This window comes from Dasypus novemcinctus, chromosome 29 (assembly GCF_030445035.2).
Source record: "Dasypus novemcinctus isolate mDasNov1 chromosome 29, mDasNov1.1.hap2, whole genome shotgun sequence".
NCBI classification, from domain to species: Eukaryota; Metazoa; Chordata; class Mammalia; order Cingulata; family Dasypodidae; genus Dasypus; species Dasypus novemcinctus.
The window spans coordinates 24,414,704-24,420,467 of record NC_080701.1 but is presented as its reverse complement, the minus strand read 5'-3'; the positions used below and the strand labels follow the sequence as shown (position 1 = coordinate 24,420,467).

At 37.7% G+C, this 5,764-nt stretch overlaps 1 pseudogene; it reads right to left on the bottom strand.

Annotated features, from left to right (window-relative positions):
• Nucleotides 1-755: 755 nt before the first annotated feature.
• On the bottom strand, nucleotides 756-1,773 carry LOC101429126 (large ribosomal subunit protein uL10 pseudogene; annotated as a pseudogene).
• Nucleotides 1,774-5,764: the final 3,991 nt, after the last annotated feature.

Below are 5,764 nucleotides of genomic sequence, written 5' to 3'. Positions count from 1 at the left end.
CTTTATTTGCTTTCTGTCACAAATGCTTTAGGCATATACTCTCCTCCAACCACTCCACTTGCAAATGCAACATACGTCGCAGAAGAAATTGAAGTCATACAGAAAGAGCTTACTCAACTTTCTGCTCCTAATATTGCAGTTTCAACTATTTTTGCAACCATGTTTTCCATCCTCTCCTATTACAATGGCGAGGATGTACCTCTTCCTGAGATTGATATCCCTTCTCCCTATTTCCAGGATTCTTACATAATCAATTATCTCATCTTTCTTCTTCCTAGTCAGCTTTCCCCTTTCAGTAAATCCATACCATCAACAACTGCACAGGCTTAAGGTTCTACTATATATATTTATACATATATATAGTTCTACTACATATATATAGTTCTTTTATATATATATATATATATATATAGTCAGGGATATATATATATATATATAATATATATATAATATAGTCAGGGAGAGGGAAAATAGGTGTAATACGGGAGCATTTTGGGACTTGGGAATTGTCCTGAATGGCATTGCAATGACAGATACAGGCCATTATATATCTTACCACAACCTACAGAATTGTGTGGGAAGGAGTGTAAACTACAATGCAAACTATAATCCATGATCAGTGGCAATATTCCAAAATGTATTCATCAATTGCCATGAATGTACCACATTAATGAAGGATGTTGCTAATGCGGGTGGTGTGGGGAGCAGGGCATATGGGAATCATCCCATATATATATATATATATTCTTTTTTAAGAGAAGTAAGCCTTCATTTCCTTTTTCACAAATAAAGCTAGTTGTGTTGGCTACTTTTTGGTGACTAGTCAAAGAGACCGAATCCCATATCCTCATCAGACTCCTCCGACTCTTCCTTTGCCTCAAACTTGGCTGGAGCTGCAGTAGTAGCAGGAGCAGCAGTGGTGGCAGTGGCCACAGGGGCAGCAGCCACAAATGCAGATGGATCAACCAAGAAGGTCTTGACCTTTTCAGCAAGTGGGAAGGTGTAATCAGTCTCCACAGACAAAGCCAGAAGTCGCTTGTACCCATTGATGATAGAATGGGGTACTGATGCAACTGTTGGGTAAGCAATACGCAGACATATACTGGCAACATTGAGAACACCTTCCAGGAAGCAAGAATGCAGAGTTTCCTCTGTGATGTCAACTACTTCAGGGTTGTAGATGCTGCCACTGTCAAACATCTGCTGGATGATCAGCCCAAAGGAGAAGGGGGAGATGTTCAGCATGTTCAGCAGTGTAGCTTCGCTGGCTCCCACTTTGTCTCTGGTCTTAATCAGCTGCACATCACTCAGGATTTCAATGGTGCCCCTGGAAATCTTAGTGGTGATGCCTAAAGCCTGGAAGAAGGAGGTCTTCTCGGGCCCCAGAAAAGTGTTCTGGGCAGGCACAGTGACTTCACATGGAGCAATGGCACCAGCATGGGTGGCAGCTGGCACCCTGTTAGCCAGCAGCATGTCCCTGATTTCAGTGAGGTCCTCCTTGGTTAACACAAAGCCCACATTCCCCTGGATATGAGGCAACTGTTTCTCCAGGGTGGGGTTGTTTTCCAGATGCCCTCAGATGGCCTTGCGCATCATGGTATTCTTGCCCATCAGCACCACAGCCTTCCCACGGAGGGACATGTGGACCTGCTGCATCTGCTTGGAGCCCGCATTGTCTGCTCCCACAATGAAGCATTTTGGATAATCATCCAAGAGTTGGATGATCTTAAGGAAGTAGTTGGACTTCCAGGTTGCCCTGTCTTCTCTGGGCATCGTGTCGGTGCATCAGGGATTGCCACACAGGGTTTGAAGATGATGTTGCTCTCACAAGGACACCTGGCAAGAGAGCTCCTATAGTTTTTATGTAACATTTATATAATCTAAATATCTTTCTAGAATTTAAAAAAAAATTACAAACATGCTATTCCCACTCTATACTCCTATTTTAAATGCTACTTCCTCCAACTACTTCTCTCCTCTCTCTCACAGCCAATCTTCTTAAAATCAGTGCCGTATAAATTATCTTCATTCTGTTTCTTTGTCAACCTACAATAACATGGTTTCTATACCCATCACTCTTTTGAAACCATTCTTATCAGTTTCTCAATGATCTTCATGTTACTAAATCCAATGGATATATTTTTTAGTCTTCCTATTACTTCATTTATCAGCAAAGACTATTGGCCACTTTTTTTCTTAGAACATTTTATTTCCTAGACCTTTGAAAACTCATGTCTTTCTATCATTCTGTTGCTCTTCTCTGTCCTTTGGTAAGCTCAAGTTTTCATTCTCAGTCATGAAGTGTTGGCATTATTAGTGTTTCTCTTATTCTACACACTTTTCCAAGAAGATCCAAATATGTCAATGGTTTCAGTTACCATTTATATTCAATGACATCTAAATACACATTTCAAACCCAGAGTTATTTTTTATCTCTACATATGTACCCTATTTACCTAACATCTCCACTCAGATACCACAGAGGACATACCCAAGAAAGTCTTTCCTTTCAAGACTTCTCTTCCTTGCTCTCTGTCTCAATGAATGCAGTTGCCATTCATTTCCTTGCAGTAATTTTTAATATCTTTGTCTTCTTGCCATATCTATTACATTAAATCAATCATAAAATTCTAATGATTTAACTTCATAAACATCCCTTGGAAAAAAATGTATCTCCACCTGGTCTTCTCAGAAGCATACTAGCACTGATCAAATCTATCCTCTACATAGAGGCTAGCATGAAGTTTTTTTCCAAATTTATGTATAATTACACCATTCTTAAGCATAAATCTATTAACTGGATACCATTTCATTTACAATAAGGACAAAAATACTTAACATGACCTACCAATCATATATGATTTGGCCTATGTATTTCTATTCAATCTGATCTTATTCCACTTTCCTTTTTCCCCTATTTACCCCACCCACACAGACCTCTTTTCTGTATCTTGAATGTGTCATTTTCTCTTCTGAATTAGGCCCTTTGCACATGTTATTTCTTTGTCTGGTATATTCTTCTACTTCTTCATTTGATTATCTCCTAATCTTCCTTCAGATTTCATGCTAAGTTTCATTTTCCCCCAAATGCCTTTTTCAACTCCTTGTCTGGGTGAAGTTCTTTTGTATGTATTCTTGCAGATTCAATTTCCTTTCCTTGGAAATATATAATAATTTGTAATAATATACACATTATTATTATTAATTGACTTTTTTCTTCTCACTACAATATCAGCTCCATGACTTTTAGGAAACATGTCTGTTTTGTTTTCCATTTTTTTCTTCAGTACATAGCACAATGCCTTCAACTAGTAGTTCAATATCAAACACAGTCTAATATCAACTGTTTCACTTGTGATATTTTTGCTTCTCATGCAGTAGAGGTATTATCAGTGTCATACCCTTAAGAGGGCTCATCACTGTTGAAGTATGAAAGATTCAGTGGTAGATGGGAAATGAACTTACTTTCAGTGTTTTGGAGGTCTACCTCCCTCCTACCATAAACGACCTACACCTCAGCAACATTAGCTCCACTGTCCAAGAAGGAGGTTGTAAGAACCTTTTCTATTAGTATGGTGATGCAGGACATCCCATGGTGATGGAAGACATCCCATAGAAATGTTTCCCCTCAGAATCAACTAATAAAAGGACAAATACAACATGCTTAGAATGCTAGAGTATGTCGGAGACTAGAAAAGAACTCCATAAATGCTGAATCAAAGAAAAAGAGAAATAATCTCCAAGATCATGTAGGAAATTTCTGACCCAGACCAGTTCAGACACCTCCCCCTAACTCAATTCTACACAGCTTGGAGTCACACGGAGGCAGCATGTCTTGTGTCCCTCCTGCCACAGATGCAGATTATAGAGTCATTCAAGCAATGAGATAGAACACCATGCATATCCAGGTACAGGGACCCACATCTGCAGAGACCCAGAGGTGAACACAGTCCACAGAACTGTGCTTCCTACTTCATCCAAAAGGACATCCCTACCCCCTTGGTCAGCGACTGCAGCAGAACTGTTGGCAAGATGTGCACATATTCAATCAAGTTTCTGTTGGCTACACTACATATACACAAAACAGACTTTTCTGGAGTGACTCACTTTTCTTGATTGACCATGTCTGGCTCCCCATGGTGGAATACACTAACTGGGAAGAAACTAGAGGCAGAAAAACATCACAAAAAAAGTGCCCAAATAGGGAGAACTGAACTTCTGTAAGACAGGATAGGTCCCCGAGCTTAAAACTCTAAGGAAGAGTGGGCACTGAGAGAGAAAGAGAATTTAAACAAATAATAGGAGCTGAGGAGAAAATTCTGCACAAAAACAAACAGAACAGATCAAGATTCCCAGAAAAGGGAGAGAAGAAAGGAAGGTTTCTCCTGAAGGTAAAACAATTGCACAGAAAGTCATATCCAAGGCAAGAAATAGATGAATAATAGCTGAGTAAATCTGAACATGGGCTAATCTAAAGGTCCAGAATAAGTTGTATCGAGTGTCAAAGAAGAGGCTTAACACAAAGCAATTTAACAATAAAATCCTAGACAAGAGTGAGAAACTGACATTTAGAGTTAACTCACCAAGATAATCTGATGTCCACAATTAGCAAAAATTTAAAACAATACAAAGAAAAGGTAAGTCAGGGTTCAGTCAAAGGAATGAACAAGAATTTCTGAGGAGACGTGGAATTTGGAGCAATTAATTAAAGAAGTTCAAATAAATCTTCTAAATCAATTCAAGGAGATGAAGGAAAACATGGCTACAGAGATAAAGGATATTAAGAAGGCAATGTGTGAGCATAAAGAATAATCTGAAAGTTTATAAGAGATGTAAAAGGAATTATGGAAATGAAAATCACAACATGAGGATTAAAATACACTAGAGGCAGCCAAATCTTATGAAAGACGCAAATATACATGTTTGAGAAGTGCAATGTATTCCAAACAGAATAAATCCTAATAGACCTACTCCAAGACATATATTAACGGGAATGTCAAATGCAAAAGATAGAGAAAAATCTGAAAGAAAAAGAAAAGAAATTTATACAAGGGATCCTCAATAAGACTAAATGTCAATTTCTCATCAGAAGCTATGGAGGTGAAAAGACAATGGTACGATATATTTAAGGTACTGAAAGAGAAAAACTGTCAACCCAAAATTCTTTTTCTGGCAAAATTGTCTTTCAAAAATGAGGAGTAGATTAAAATACTCTCATATAAACAGAAACTGAAAGAGTGCACCAACAAAAGAGCTGCCCTATAAGAACTACTAAAGAGAGCTATCCAGGTTGAAAGAAAAAGACAGGAGAGAGTGGCTTTGAATAGTGTGAAGAAATACAGATTTTCAGTAAAGATAACTAAAAGGGTAAATGAAAAACACAATAGTTCTTTATCCTCAGTATTCAATTTTACTCTTAATTCATAAGAGTCAGATACAATTGAACAAGAAAAAGGCATATTTTCTGATAATGGCCATGAAATATGAAGAGGTAAAGTAGAATAAAAACAACATAGAAAGGAAAATAGAGAGATATGGGAGCAGAGAATGTATATGTTATTGAAGCTAAGTTGGTCAAATTAGTAGGTTATAAGTGTAGGTTATATAATACAAACCTTAGGATAACCACAAAAGACGTGTTTAAAAAATATACAGAAACAGAAATGAGAAAGGGATAAATCAGATACACAAAAAAGGAGGCCACAATAAGGGAAAAGAGAGACAAAAAAAAACAACAACAACAAAACGATATGGCATACAAAAA